General features: G+C 34.8%; 1 pseudogene; it reads right to left on the bottom strand.

The window, feature by feature from the left end:
* Positions 1–9,295: 9,295 nt before the first annotated feature.
* On the bottom strand, positions 9,296–11,331 carry LOC129072460 (FACT complex subunit SSRP1-like; annotated as a pseudogene).
* Between the last annotated feature and the right edge of the window lie 5,000 nt (positions 11,332–16,331).

A 16,331-nucleotide genomic window follows, 5' to 3' on the forward strand; every position in this document is an offset into this window, starting at 1 on the left:
AACAAAAGTTGAAGTTCACTTTTTAGGTATATAAATATCTACCTGTCCCAGCACCATTTGTTGAAAAGACTGTCCACTCCCCGCTTGAACTCCCTTCGGTTTATCATAGTGCTCGCCTTCACTGGTACCGCGCTGTGCTCTGTGGCAGGCTTTGGAGTCAGATAATGCAGGTCATGAAATTTTGCTGTCCTTTTAAACTCTGTTTTGTCTATTTAGTTTCTTTGCATACCCAGATGTATTTTTGAGTCAGCTTGTTGATTTTTATACAAAAGATTGTTGGGATTTTGATTGATATCATGACGAATCTATTGATTAATTTACAGAAAGTGGATTTCCTCACAATACTGAATTTTCTAACCTGTGAATATAGTATATTTCTCCATTTATTTAATTTCTCTCAACAAGTTTTTGAAATAATCAATGTACAGATTTTGCACTTATTTAGTTAAATTTATCCCTAAATATTTTATGCTTTTGATTTTTTTGATTTTTATGTCTTTGATTTTTTTAATTGAAGTTTCTAATTGTTAGATGCTAATAGAAATATAATAGAATTTTGTATGTCAATCTTATATATTGTGACTTTGCTAAAGTTACTTGTTGCTCGTTGCAAGGTAGGGTTTTCTACTTTGACAATCATGTTATGTCGAAGTAAGGATGCAGTTATTTCTTCCTTTCTAGTTTGTATGTTATTTATTTATTTATTTACTTTACCTTATTGTACTAGCTAAGTTCCTTAGTACAATATTGATCAGAAGTTCTGAGATTAGACATCCTTTTCTTCATCCCAGTATTCATGAGGAAAACATTTGTTGTTTTACCATTAAATATAATATTAGAAGTAGAATTTTTGTTGATGCCCTTTAACAATTTGGGGACATTTCCTTTTACTTATACTTCCTGAGAATTACTATCATGCAGTGACTTTGAATTTTGTCAAATTACTTTCCACCATTTACTAAGATGGTAAAATTTTTTGTAGTCTATTAATGTAACAATGTACAGTTATTGATTTTTAAATGTTGGAACAAACCTCACATTTCTGAAATGAACCCTGCTGGTCATATATATTTTTGAACTGATTTGCTGAAATGTTAACTAGAATTTTGCATTTATATCAAGAAGAGATGTTGGTCTTTAGGTTTTTCTGTGGTTTTTTTTTTTTTTGGTAAGATCTTTGTCTGGTTTTAATATCAGTATAATGATGGAATCTGTAATTTCAGGGAGAGCTTGTGTATAATTATCATTTATTCCTTAACTGTTTAGTAGAATTCACTAAAGCAATCTCCTCCTCCTCCTTCTTCTCATAGCACATTTTTGAGTGAGCTTTAGTAGTTTATATGTCTTTCATGAAAACCATATGTCATTTTAATTACTTATTTACTTGTTTGTCATCTTTATTAGATTTTTATAGACTCTTTGAGGGAAGGGACCGTACCTTTTATTTTTAAGGCTCCAGACCTTAATGTAGTGTCAGGTACATGGTAAATATTCAATAAATATTTCTTAAACAAATGAAGAGGTGGATGAATTTTGGGGGGGAACATAAGGAGAAAACCAGAGGTACATCAAGAGGGATTAAGATGAAAGAGAAGCCCACAAAGAAAGAACAACACAAGCATGTTCAGGAGGAGGGTGAGATCAGGAAATGGTGGAGTATGCATTTTAGAGTATTGAAGTAGAAGTTAAGCTGGATTAAGATAAACCAGAAGTAAGCCCAGGGGTTTACTGAACCGAGGAGCGTGGATATTGGTCTGTGTATATTGGGAAGCCATTGAAGGTTTTTGAGAAGAAGAGTTCTAAGAGCTATTCTGTGTTTAAAGGGATGTTTCATGTGGGACTGATTAGGGAGGATAGAGACAAGGGGCAATGAAAGCAGTTAGGAGGCTGCTGCAATACTGCTTTAGTGAGCAATAATGGGGACTCAAATTAGCCATGCTATGGGCATGAGGAAAAAAGATCTTTTTTTGAAAGGAGGGTTCTTCAGATTTTTTTTTTCACCTGAATGGGTGGCGAATGAAGAGATGAAAGATGGTCCTGAGTTTGGGCAGACGGGAATGCCATTAACCAGGATGCAATTACAAGCGAGAGGACAGGTTTGCTGCAGAGGGGAGCTTAACCACAACCAAATAAAGGATTCTGGGACTCCGGAAAGTTCATGATTTTGGTGCCACATGAATACTCATAAAAGCCAAAGCTACTGAAATAAATAACAGTGGATGGGAAGAAGCCCTAGAAATGGGGGAAATCCTCCAAAGTAGAGGAAAAATAAAAGCTATGAAATTCTGACCCAGGGAAGGAGGAGAGCCAAGAAAGCCGAGATGTGATTGTCTTTCAAGAAAGAGTTTCAAGAAAGTGCTGACGACTGGAAGGTGGCAAAACAGAGTGATAGAGTCTAGAGACAGGAGGCAAGCATTTCCTGTTGAATCTCAGCTTTAACATTTGTAGGCTGCATGACTTTGAGAAAGTTGTATAACATATATTTGTAGAGTGGAGGCAATCTTGTAACCGATCTCATAAGGCTGTTGCAAAGAATAAACGAGAAACCATTCCCATAAAGTTCTTCTCACTTTGTGTGGCATATACAAAGCAAATAATATCTATACCGTCAACAGTAGAGAAAGATGTTTCAGTTTCAAAGAATGAGGGAGAAGTGGAGATAAGTTTTGTTTCTTTGAAAGGCAAGGCAAAGATTATAACCCTGTCGGAACTGTTTTTATGCAGGATGTGTTTGTGTATAGTTGTGTGTGCCAGAATAAAATAGTTAATTATAGATAGGCCTGATAATTTATATGAAAAGAGAGTTTAAGGAAAATATCAAGAAGGCTACTATTCATTCTAGAAAGATTTATGAAGAAATGCCTCAAAGAAATGAATCAAAGGCAGATACATGTTAATTTGTGGTTTCTTTTTTTTTTGCTGAAAATTAGTGTTATTTTATCACAGTATATTATGCTGGTATTTATTCCTTTAAAACAAATAAGTAATTTAGATTTTGATCACGTTTTAAAGTTAAGCCACTTGGCTTATGAAACAAGCCATTAAGTAAAAAAGACCAGATGTCTGAATTTTCATGTTCATGTAGAATCTGAAGGATGATCATTTAGCATTTTGATATATCATTTAATTGTCTATTTAAATTAACATTTACATTTTTTTCCCCATGGAGTTTGGAAAGGAGATTGTGAAACCTCAGATACAATCTCAAAAATATGAGCATGGTTTCAAAAAAAATGTATTTTAATAGTAAAAAACTCATAGGTACAGAGAACAGATGTCAAAGGAGAGGGGAGAGCAGGATTGAGTGACAGAAGTAAAGGACTTAGCAAAAAAAATCTCAAACAAACACACAAACAAAAAAACCCTCATAGGCAGATAACAGTATGGTGATTACCAGAGGGAAAGGGAGGTGGTGCAGAGGTAGGAGACTTGACCTGGGGTGGTGAACACACACTGCAATATACAGATGATGTGTTATAGAATTGTACCCCCAAACCTGTATAATTTTATTAACCAACGTCACCCAATAAATTCAATAAAAATGCCATTGTCAGGACAGTTATTTTGGTCAGAATATAGTAGCATAATCAGGAAGCATAATACAGCCCCCACACAATTTACGCACATGCATTTCGGGGGTTAGCCTCCCTTTTAGAGCAAATACCTGTACAATGTCCTTAAGCAGTAGAAAGCTTTAAGCTTTTCCACCTATTTTGTGATTTCTGAAAGTAAACACAACTTCTTATGTTTCTTTTAGTTGGAATCCACATTTATTTCAGCAGAGCTAAATGAATGACTTTCTTCCAAGACACCAACATAATGCCTCCAGAACAGAAATTCCTAGTTCATTCTTCTGGGCAGAAAAGATATAAACCAAAGTTGTTTTTAACTTTCTTCTTTGCTAACCGACCAAGCCACAATAGCAGAACCTCCCTTTGATTACTGATGCGGGTCTACTGTGGTCATCGAATATTATACAATAAACTGTTTACATAGCAGCCCTTTTTACAGGTTTTAAATCTTCCCAAGCTGCCAGTTTCTGAAGCTGAGTCTGCCAGCTGGCAGACAGAGAGGTGCTTGTGTTCTAGTTGATTGAGGTAATTAACAGCCCAAACTGTCAGGAGGTGACAGCAGGCAAAAAGTTCTTGCCCTGAGGTCACAGCTGGACTGCAACAACTTGCTCCTGATTTACCAGTAAAACTAATAATGTAAGTAATATTGGTATTAAATTATAAAATCAAGGATAAGACTGAAATTCTGGTTTGTACCACACATTCACTGGCAGCAAATTAGCAATTATGTCTTGTAGTTACTCTGCCCTCTTAAACAACCCCTGCAAAAATCAGCAAGTGCCTACTTTGGCAACAATGTGTGGATCTTGGTACACTTACCAAAGCGAAGTGGTGTCTTTCACTTAGATTTCTTTCCATAAATGTACCTTCAGAGAACTGCCAGCAGCTTCTTATAACTGCAGAGAACACAGCACTAGAGACATAATAGCAACTCATTTTTATGGAATGTTCACTGTGTACCAGCTGCTGGATGAAGGGCTTTATAACCATGGGTTCTTTTAATCCCTACAACCATACTAATGTAACAGTACTATTATATTCATCATTTTACAGAAAGGGACGTCAAAAACTAGAGACATGAAGTAACTTCTTTTAAAATCACACCGCTGGGAGGTGGTAGAGCCAGGATTTGAGCACATAGTCTGGCTCCAGGGCCCTGGTTCTCGATGGCTCCATTGTGTTGCCAGATTAAAAATGGCCTTGAAGAATCTGGAGTTGGGTGGGGGGGGCGGGTCACCAAATGGTTTGCAGCAAAAGAAGAATGTATTTCTTCCCTCTGCAAGGAGGGGAAGGTGTGAGAGAGGCATCGATAGGTGAATGGAAATCATTTAGGCGCTTAATGGAACCTGGATGGTGAATGATAGTTCTGGAGTTGACCTGAGTGGCTGTACTAGGGACACACAGAGATGAGATACTAAATAGGCAGGATTTATTCCCCTACTGGATGTGAGAAAAAAGGATATTGACTTGAGCTGCTGACTAGATGATGGTACGGCAATGACTGGATCAATTGTTGATAATTTATGGAAAAAGCCAGAGCATAATTTTTGGTATCTTGATAAAATGTATTGTCTACATGATCATTTGGGCAGCCGCAGGGAGCCAGTGTCGCTTAATTATAACAGGATGACATGTACATAACTCTGTTAGGTAATAAAGTTTATTTTGGCCTGAGATGTTTTATTCAACAGTGTTACTTAATAACAGGACATATGGGCAATGACCAAACATAAATGTCCCTTGGAATTCCACAGCCTGCTGAACTGTTTTTATAACTCTTATCTTCTAAAGCTTTAGTTTATAATCCCTAATAATACCTGGAGGATATCTGTGAAAGTTTGTCGGAGATTATTTTTGCAGAATTAGAATTGCCCACCATTTTGTTAATTTATTGTTTGACAAACATGTCAAAATAAACATAAGCTTTTACAATTAGGCTAAAGAGACAGTTTTCAATTTAAAAAACCAGTCTTTTTTGTCACTATTCACTGGCACTTGTCAAATATGGTTGTTGTTTAGAACATAACCTTCTTGTAAACTTCATGTCTTTGTGACTCAGTCTAAAGTGTTGTAATTTTCTCCTTGTTAGGTTTCTTGAGAAAATGTAATACATAATGAAGATAGCTGGTGAGCTATTTAATGTGCTTTCATATAGAACAATGATTCTAAATAGTTCTGTAATAAGATTTCTTCATATAGCTTTTATATTTTCTAGGCATTTCAGATTTAAAAAAATTTCTACCAAACTTCAAGTTAGAACATTTTTTCATTTTTATATCAGAGTTTCTGATAAATGTGAAATAATGGGATTATACTATTCTTAGGTCCTTGCAATACTGGGAAAGTAATGAAGTTACTAATTTATGTTAGATTTTAATAAGTCAAGGAGGCAAGCTGTAATCTCTGGATTAATCACTTAAATTAGTAATAGATCACCAAAAAGAAATGGAGAGAGAAATAAGATGATATAAAATATTTGATTAATCATATAGAAAGTAAGATGTAAAATGAAATGTAAGAGGTGGGGTGGAAAATAAAAGCAAATAGTAAAACATGATTTAAACCTCAATATATCAGAATTATATTAAATATTGATATAATACTCTAAAAAATAACAGTTATGGGACTCCTTAAAAAAAAAACCCAGTTATGTACTACTTACAAAAGATGTAGCTCAGATATAAGGATAAAAAATGGTTGAAAGTAAAAGGATGGAAAACCACAGAAAATTCAAACTAACCAAAAGAAATCTGGTATATCAAACTAACACCAAACTTGATTTTAGGCAAGAGATATTGTGAGAGAAAAAGAAGGGTAACAATAAAATGTTCAATCCAGCAAGATGACGTAAACATTTTAAATTTATATGCACATGAAGCAAAAATTGACATAACTAAGAGGACAAACAGAATATCCACGATCATATTTGGGAATTTTAGCACATATCTTTCAGTAACTGATGGAATAGGGAGAAAAATCAATAAAGATATAAACACAATTAACTTACTTGATCAGATTAAATATATAGAATACTGCACACAATAACTGCAGGATATATATTTTTTCAAGTGTATTTGTAACAGTTACCAAAATTGACCACAAAAATAAATAGATTAACAAGAAAATCTTCAATACAATCCCCAACATAATTCTAAAAAAACACATGAGTCAAAAATAAACTTATAGAAATTAGAAAATATTTTAAACTCAGTAGTAATGAAAATATAATATATAAATACCATGTGGGGAAATGAGACAGGAATTATAGCTCTAACTTTATATATTAAGGAAAAAACTAATAAATTATCTCAAATACCTTCTTGAGAAATTGTAAACAACAAATTAAACACAAAAAAAGCTAAAGGTAGGAAATAATAAAAAGAACAGTAATCTATGAAGTAATTTCTGTTTGAAAAGAATAATAAAATTGATAAACATCTGGAGTGATGAAAGAAAAAGGAATTTATAACATCAGAATGGAGAAAGAATGATTACTACAGATTCTACAGACATTATAATCATCAAAAGAGAACATTTCATTTCTATTGCAATACATTTTAAAATGTGAATGAAATGGGATACTTCCTAGAAATACACATCAATATTGAAACAAATTTTTAAAAATCTGAATAGTTCAATATGGAAATTGACTTGATAATTAAAAGCTTCTTTACAAAAATATTTCCAAGGCTAGATGTGTTTAGTGGTGAGTTTTACCAATTATTTAAGAAAGATATAACACCAATATTAGCACATTCTTCAAAGAATAAGAAAAGGTAGAGAAAATGTCTTCCAAGCAGTTTTATAAAGCCAACCTAATTTTGATACCAAAATCCTGACAAGACTTCACACACACACACACACACACACACACTAGAAAATTACAAGCTGGTCTTTTATGAACATAAGTGTAAAATTCCTTAACAAAATATCAGTCAGGCAGGCATTATTATGCTTATTTCAGTGCTGGGGAGACTGGAGCTCAGATGGGTTAATAACTACCTGAATTTACATAGCTGATAAAAGCAGACATAAACTTAGGTATAATCAGTCATAAGTTAAAAGACTATTTCTAGTCTTTTGGTGCCTTGTAAATGTATTTTTTAAATTCTAAAATAAGGTATGCCCTCTCACAATGGGAATTAATCTTTATTATTTTCTTCCCTAACATTTTATATAGGTCTGTATTAAAATATTTATCATATTATCTTTAATGTTTATTTACTGTCTGTACTAAGTGTCTTTTCCATACATTCTCATTCTCCCATGTTGTACAAAAAGCTCTTTAGGAACTGTGATATATCCTGTTTATTTTTGTATTCTGTTTTGGACTCAGAGGAGGTACCAAAATAATGTTGTTGAATAAATGAATAAACACCTAGGTAAGAAAAATATTTTAATAGGACACAAAATTCACTAACAAGGAAAAGACTGAGAAATCTGACTACAGTAAAGTTAGGGAATTTCATTTATCTGAAAACATTATGGTCATATTTCTTTTGCCAAAGATTCTGCATGATTTTGTTTCCTCAGTCTAAAAAGAATAATATACTCATTTCTACTGGGACATCATTACCATTTTAATTTAAATTAATATGCCTTTAACCTTATTAATATTCCCATTGTCATGATCTCTTTTTTTGTTGTGCTTTTATTTCAGGAAAAAATTTGTTCTTAGTGTAAGAAACATGTTTTAATTATTTCTTTTGTGATAGAAACTTAAATCATTTATTAAAATCACAAGCTATTATGTGACTATTTAGTAATTTATTACTATTCCCATTACAAAGTGTAAACTTTGCTGTCTTAAATAAATTTGTGAGCTGAAGAACAGTTTCAAAAATTGAGGCATCTATTTTTAAAATTTCAATATATAGGCTTTATTTGGCTTTAATAAAACTGGTTAGTTAGCAATATTTCCCTTTTTTTTGTTACTTGGGAAAGAAGAACAGCAAGAACAACCAGTTATTTATTGTCATGCCAAGATCTAGTTGTAGGCACTATAACCCAATTGCCAAGACAAAAAATTTGAGGCTCAGAAGATTTAAATTTCTTGCCCAAAGTCATAAGCTATTATGTGGTGGAGCTTGATTTTAAATCCATAGATATGGCAACTCAAAGCTGATGAATCTGTTTTTGTCAAGGAGCTCCACTTGTCAAAGCTTCAAGGACTCCTTGCTCTTCACCTTCATTTTGCCATTATCTGCCATCACCTTTCTCTACCAGTCAGGTGAATTTGAAAAAACTGATCTTTCCTTCTTTTTCCTCCCCACCCAAAGTTCCTTCCCTTTATTAAATGTTGATTTTTACAGACCAAAAATACAAAATAAGAATAGAAATAGGACCCAGTTGGAAGGTACAGACAGGCCTGACCTTATATAACTCATGCTTCAGCAACTTGAACAGGACAAAAAGCAGCTATACCTTTAAAGTGGGGAAAGTAGAAGGAGGACTTGGAGCCTGTCATACCCTGCCTCCCACCCAATCTCTCCAGTCTCTCCCAAGTTATAGTCATCCATGTGAAGTTGCAGAGTAAGCTACCTCTCCTGCTATCACAGTGATGTGCATAGCACCAGGTGAGCTTGTTTAGCTGGCACGGAATCCAAGGAATCTCAACATGAAAAGAAACTAGTACCAAAATATGGATGAGGAAACAGAAGGTGTTACAGGGCAAGTGCAAGGAGAGAAAAATTATCTTGACACCCAGTTCTCTGAGCTGGGGGTTAGTTAGCTAGTTCCTCTTTTTCAGAGTACTTCCTGTGTCTTCTCTTCTTTTTGCTCTTGTTCTTTCCTAAAGAATTATCATCACAGGACACAAACTATCCTTTTGAAGCTCTCACTTAGCTGCCTTGAGCATGATTGGGATAATGAATCCCTAGGGGACATTGATTTCTTTTTCATCTTTACATTTATTTTCTTTTTCCTTGACTTATCCCTTTTAGAACACTCACCTTGGCCCCCTTTATATTATTTTATGGCTTTTTCATATTCATTCCTGGTATCCTCAGTCCTACCATCCCACTTCTATTCATTCCCTTCAGACATTCCCTTCCAGATCTTGCCTGCCTTCTTGTACATGCCTGTGATACTATTGCCAGGATGGCCTGACTTGCTCTTCTCTCAGCTAGCATTGAGCCACTGCATCTACACAGACATGCTCCCTCTTGGGGGCATTGGAATCTTTGCCCTTTGCCACTTTCACAGTCTTCTTGTGACCCTTGTGATCCTTTGTCATCTGGTCTTTTTGAGCTGTTTCCTCTTCTCATACCAATCACTGTCACCCTCATTACTGGAGGAACTGGCAGAGCATTGCTGTCAAACTTCCCTGCCATTTCTTCCTTTTCTTCAACTGAGTTGAATGACTTGTTGGTCATCATTGTTATTGGTGGCATACTCTAGGTATCCTTTCTCAGCTCCAAGTAGGCATCATGCCTATCTTTATCGGAGATAAAGACTTTTTTATTGTAGTTTGGGTTCATCCTCTCTTTCAACACTCAGTTTTTGATTTTGAGTTATTTTGCATTGCTAAAATCAGTTTCCCATACTCCCCACTCCCACTGCTGCTGAAGGTATACCAAATGTCCTGCTTGGTCTCAGTTTGAAAGTCAAAAGAGCAAGTAGTTGTGGTCCACAGGCAAAGTTGATGGAAATCGAACTGAAGCATATGTGCATGGGTGGCTTGTGAACCTAGATGAAGCCCTGCTCCAGCAGGTATAGCAGTCCTGAGCTTACCTTGTAGGAGCAGCTGACACCATGCCCCTCCCTGAGTGCTCTAGGAAGTTGCCTGGGACTGTGATCTTATGGTTCACTAGTGCTTTCATGGTCTGGTCAACTATTTTTTCTTGATATTCTGACATGTTCTTATTGAGTGCCTTTCAAAGTATTTCTCCATCTCTTCCTTGTTTATATTGGGAGTCAAGAAAATGTCCTCACCCTTAAAGAAAAGGAGGATCTGGAAGTAGTAAAAGGTTTGGTACAACCTGATTGATTGGGGGATCCAGGCTGATCACACACGCACAAAAAAACTGGTGCTAGTGTTTGTGGGGCAACAAAAAGAGATTAGGTGTCAGGGTGCAGGGCATCTTGTAGTAAAAGATCTTGCCATGCAAGTGTGGAAAGCTGGGGTAGATACAAATATTCTAAAAACCAAGAGAAGTCACACAATGCAGCTCCTGGAAAGATGTACCTCCAGTGGTCCCAGTTATGTCTACCTTGGAGAACACGTACTGGGCAGACATCTCAACCAGGTAAACACCATCCTCCAGGGTAGGAAACACATAGAATTTCACCTACATGCGAGAGACCTTAGCATCAACCTTCTGAGAGAATGTCAGTGTCACCCCATTCTTGCTTGTGGTGCACTGAGACCTGTTGCTGAGGGGTATCTCAAAGACTGGCTGCTCACTAATGTCAAATAAAAGCAGAAGTCCACCCAACTTCACTGTTCCCAAGTGCTAACCCTTCACTTATAGGGCTGTCTTCATTAGCTCAAGGCAATAATGAGTTTTAAAGAAATCAGAGAATTTCTCAATTCAGATTCTCATAAGCCATCATACATGGTCATTTTCTGTGAAAAGTTTGTCTGTAACTCAGAAGTACACTGTGCTAGAAGCCGTCCTTCAACACTCTAACCTGGATGTTGCCCACTTTTCCCATCCTGCTATTCTTGAAGATGATACCTGAGTGGCTCAATCTCAACCATCATTCATGGAGCCTTCTACCTCCTAATAGATATCTTGAATTCCAGTGTCTCTGCCATGAGAACAAAGATTTGTTTTATTTGTTTATCACTTCTTAACACTTAGCAAAACACGTATTTTGTACTCAGTAAATGTTTGTGGAATGAATGAAAAGCATTAATGGATATATGCCTTTCACAGTACAGCTTGGCATGGACCATGTATAGGTTTATGTCACAGCTGTGCCTATGTAAATATCAACAATACTCTACTAAGAATAAATACTACTTTTATAAGTGACACCAGTGTTTATCCAATCACCCACAAAAAAAATAAGGACTTTCCATTTCTGGTTCTGCAGGTAAAGAGGTAAGAGGTTGTCACTACATTCTAATAAATAAAAATATCTACAGATTGAAAAATTGACAACTCTTTCAGGATCCAAAAAGAGGAGGCTACAGGGAAAAACTAAGGCCTTCAAGATTAGAAAGACAGACAGGCAAATACAAGGAGTCACAGCTTACTGGAACAGAGACTCGTGTGGATATCAGCATGGGAACCAGGTTATGATTGGAGCCTAACTGATTTAGGGAAAGGGAAAAATGAACTCCAGTTAGCTCTAGGCTTCTGCATGTGAAAAAGGAAATACCCAGTTCCAGCCTACTCTAGCCATCTTTTCTCACCAAAGAGGGGAAAGAAAAAACTAAAAATACTTGTGATGTTCATAATCCAGAGGCATAGGCTTACTAAAAGAGTAAGACCTAATCTTAGGACTATATAACCCCCCCCCCCCAACACCATATCTTACCACGACGTTACTAAAGGCCTATTTGCACAAGTTTAATTTATGCAGTACATCATGTTTAGACATCAAGAAAAATTTGAGTCTTACCAAAAGGCAACCCCCTCAATACACAATTTGAAAAGATAGAGCAAACGTCAGAACGAGACATGGCAGGGATGTTGGAATGATCAGATTAGAAATTTAAAACAACTCTGACTAATATGCTAAGGGATTTAATGGATAGAGTAGGTAGCATGCAAGAACAGAAGGGCAATATAAGCCCAGAGGTGGACATCCTAAGAAAGAACAAAAGAAAAATGCTAGAGATTAAAAAAAAAAGAAGTACTGTAACAGAAATGAAGAATGTCTCCAGTGGGCTGATTAATAGACTGGACATGAAATAGACAAGAAGAAGTAGTAGTAGATAAGAAGAAATCTCAAGATAAATTTTCAAATATTTTGAACTAAATGAAAATGAAAACACAATTTATCAAAATTTGTAAAAAAAGACAGATCTTAAAGGGAAATGTTACTATATATTAGAAGAGATGAAAAATCTACAATTAATAATCTAAGTTTCCACTTTAGGAAATTAGAAAACAAAGAGCAAATTAAATCCAGAATAAGAAGAAGAAAAGAAAAAAACCAAGCAGAAATCAATTAAATTAAAAACAGGAAATCCAGACAGAAAATTTAAAAATCCAAAGACTGGTTCTTTGAAAAGATTGATAAAATTGATAAGCCTCAAGCTAGGCTAACTAAGGAAAATAGAGAGAGGATATAATTTACCAGAATGAGAAATGAAAGAAAGAACATCATTACATATCCTTTGAACATTAAACAGACCATCATGGAATACTATGAATAACTATGTGCCCACAACCTCCTAACCTAGATGAAACAGACCCATTCCTTGAAAGACATGAAATGCCAAAACTCACACAAGAAAAAATAGAAAATCTGAATAAGCCTATCTCTATTAAAGAATTTGTCAGTAATTAAAAACTACATTAGAAAGCACCTGACCCAGATGGATTTACTTTTGAATTTTACCAAACATTTAAGGGAGAAATTATACCAATTCTCTGCCATCTCTTTCAGAGGATAGAAGCACAGAGAATACTTCCTAACTCATGATGCCATCATCACTCTAATAACAAAACCAGATGAGGACAAGAAAACTATAGGTCAATTTCTCTTGTGATATAAATTACATCAACATGATAAAGAAAAATCACATGATTATGTGAATAGGTGAAGAAAAAGTATTTGACAAAATCCAACATCTGTTTATGATAAAAACTCTCAGTAAGCTAGAAATAGAGAAGGAACTCCCCCAACTTGATAAAGAATACCTACCAAAAAAACCTACAGCTAATGTACTTAGTGGTGAGAAACTTGAAGTTTTCACACTAAAATCAGGAACAAGGCAAGGATGGATGTCCCCTATAACCATTCTTTTTCAATATATTGGATGTTCTAGCTAATGCAATAAGACAAGAAAAGGATATAAAAAGCATACCTTACCCATTTCATATTCTAGTGTTATCTTTCCCATTTCATACTCTAGCACTCCATACTTCAGCTATTTCAAACTTCTTTCAGAACTCCAAACATGCAGTGGTATATCTCTCTTTTGAGCATGCTTGTCTTGTGCTTTGAAATATTCTTCCTTTGGTTATTCACTTGGATACTATGTGTTTATGTCTTAAAACTTGTCTCTGGAATCCCATTCAAGACATTCTATTTGAAGGTCAGCCTTGATCAGGAGATCCTCATAAGGGCTTCCCTAATACCGTTGGACTCTAACTACTTGGGGCTCACCATATTGCACTCTATTATAGTTACTCACTGTGTGTCTGCCTCTCCATTTTCCTCAGTAACTGTAAGTTCCTTGAGAGCAGGTATTTTTCTTAATCATTCTTATGTCTTGGAAGTAGCATAGTTCATGGATACAAAGTTACAGTCAAGGTTAATCACATGAATAAATGACTGAATGAATAAATGAAAATTTACTTTGAAAATATTTTTTACATGTGTCTTTCTTCTCTTTTCCTGCTAGCATTTTTTCATTTCAGATTTTAACCATTACAAGTGAACCTTTTAGTGATGCCTAAAAAACTTTTGAATATAAGGTACCTTCTCTTTTTCCCTATTTTCCCCTATAAATGTACACACAAACCCTCTTCTGTTTCTATCCTGAATGTTATTAGACTAGACTTTCTTAAACATTGCAGTCCCTATTCACTTCCTTGACCAATGCCTTCTAGCCATTTTCTTTGCTAATAAAGCTCTTCTTTCCCTTTTCCATTAATTCAGATTATATTTATATATCTCATCTATGAAAAATGCTCCCTGACTGCTCTAGCTCTGATATTTGAAATTTTTCAGCTGAATTCCTTCAACATTTGTTGTGTGTACCTCAAAGTTTATCATAAATGAATGTACAACATGGAGTATAACCCCAACTGGATTATGAATCTCTTGGGAGAAGAGGGTACACTTCAGATGTCTCTATCCTCCTACAGAATAGAATAGTAAATTGAAAACATAGTAGGTGCTCAGGAACTATTTAGTGATTGATGTAATGGTATTTGTTTGGAATTGGTTATTGTAATTTTCATGAAACTATCATTAGAAACAAATACAACTGATGCACATACATTAAATATTCTATTTTACATCGGTAGGACTTTGTAGATGTCTACATTTTGGTTTAAGACATACTATTGTGTTCTTCCTCATGAATCTGTATATATTTTTGTTTAGAATCTTAGTTTGTTAAGATCTTAAGATATAAGGCTGTAGGATAAAAAGGGTAAGTACTTGGCTTATGGGCACAGATTAACCTGGTTTAGAATGATCCCTGGATCCCATTCCAGCTGAATAATCTCAAGCAAGTTACAGAATTTCAAAAACCCAGTTTCCTCACCTGTAAGGTGGAGATAGTGAGTTCTTATTTCATAGACTATTGGGAGAATTAAAAAACATGGAATATATGTCAACGTGAAAGAAAAGAACTGTTAACAGTGAATTGTAGATAATGTTCCTCCTTCATTCATTATGATGTTTACATTTTAATTTAAATTTTAATTTTTTAATAGTAAAAAATGGAGAATGTAAAATATTTAGCATAGCTCCTGACACAGAACAAAGTGCTTGATAGATACTAAATTTTTCTATTAAAATAATTAAAAGTTCAAGTCTAAACTTCTCATTTTATTTAAGAAAAATAAGATTTAGCAAGGTCAAATGAATTGCAGAAGACCACTAGTGAATGAAGGAAGTGTCCTAGAATAAAATCTCAGATGTCCTGACATTAGGCCTAGCATGTCTTCTAATTCCCATGTCACTCAGTAGTCTGTCTAGCTTCTGAGGATTCTCCGAAGGCCTTGTGAGTATGCCCTGCTTTATCTTACACAGGGCATGTAGTGCTTTGGAAGAGTTTGGTATGTAACATCTTGAAATTAAAAGAATAAAAACAAAAATATTTATTTCATCATATCTAGTTTTTTATTTGTCAAACGAATCTATAAAATATTCCTTTATATGATCAGTGATGCAAATTTCATTTGAATATTCCCTGAATTGAGTTATAGTCATCTTTTCAGAAATATTAACATTATTTTGTGTTATGTATAGTAGTATTTTTATCTTGGAAGAGTTTTTTCAGTGTTTTAAAAAATTCATTTAGAATTTAAAAATGCTCATAACTGTTCTCTTCATATATCCTGCATGCAACTTTTAAAAATGCTTTCTTTATATTGGAAAAAAGCTGACTAACCTCATTATATGTTTGTGGTTGAATGATTGAAAGCAAGGAAATTCTCTAAAGACTAGAGTTTTCAAGATGTGTGTGTGTGTTGGGGGGGCATTTTTTAACATGGATTTGAAAATAAAACTGCTATTTATCAGGAAAGATACTTTTTCCATATTTTTATGGAAGTTCAGCTGTAACCATAATGGTTTGTTTGGCTCATTTAGAATCATAGACCTTTTGAGAGTAAGGAAAATTCTCCTAGAGGGAGAGCTAAATCAATTCTTGTGCCTATGTAAGAAATGAATCCTAATTCTTTCTTGTTTCTGTTTTCCTCCCCAAAAATTGTATAAATGAGGAAGTAGTGCCAAGGACCTATTAGTAATAGTTATTTCCTAATTGCAGCGGGAAGCATCCTGCATGTTTAAATAAATATTGTTAACTGTGACCTCTCGCTTTGCCAGGACTGATAAGGCAATTGTTTGGCCTATATGAAGCACATACAGTATACACAGAGTGGAGTGCAGCAGGAAAACAGG

This window comes from Pteronotus mesoamericanus, unplaced genomic scaffold, assembly GCF_021234165.1.
Source record: "Pteronotus mesoamericanus isolate MK-2021 breed Mesoamerican mustached bat unplaced genomic scaffold, CSHL_Meso_final contig_32, whole genome shotgun sequence".
NCBI lineage: Eukaryota > Metazoa > Chordata > Mammalia > Chiroptera > Mormoopidae > Pteronotus > Pteronotus mesoamericanus.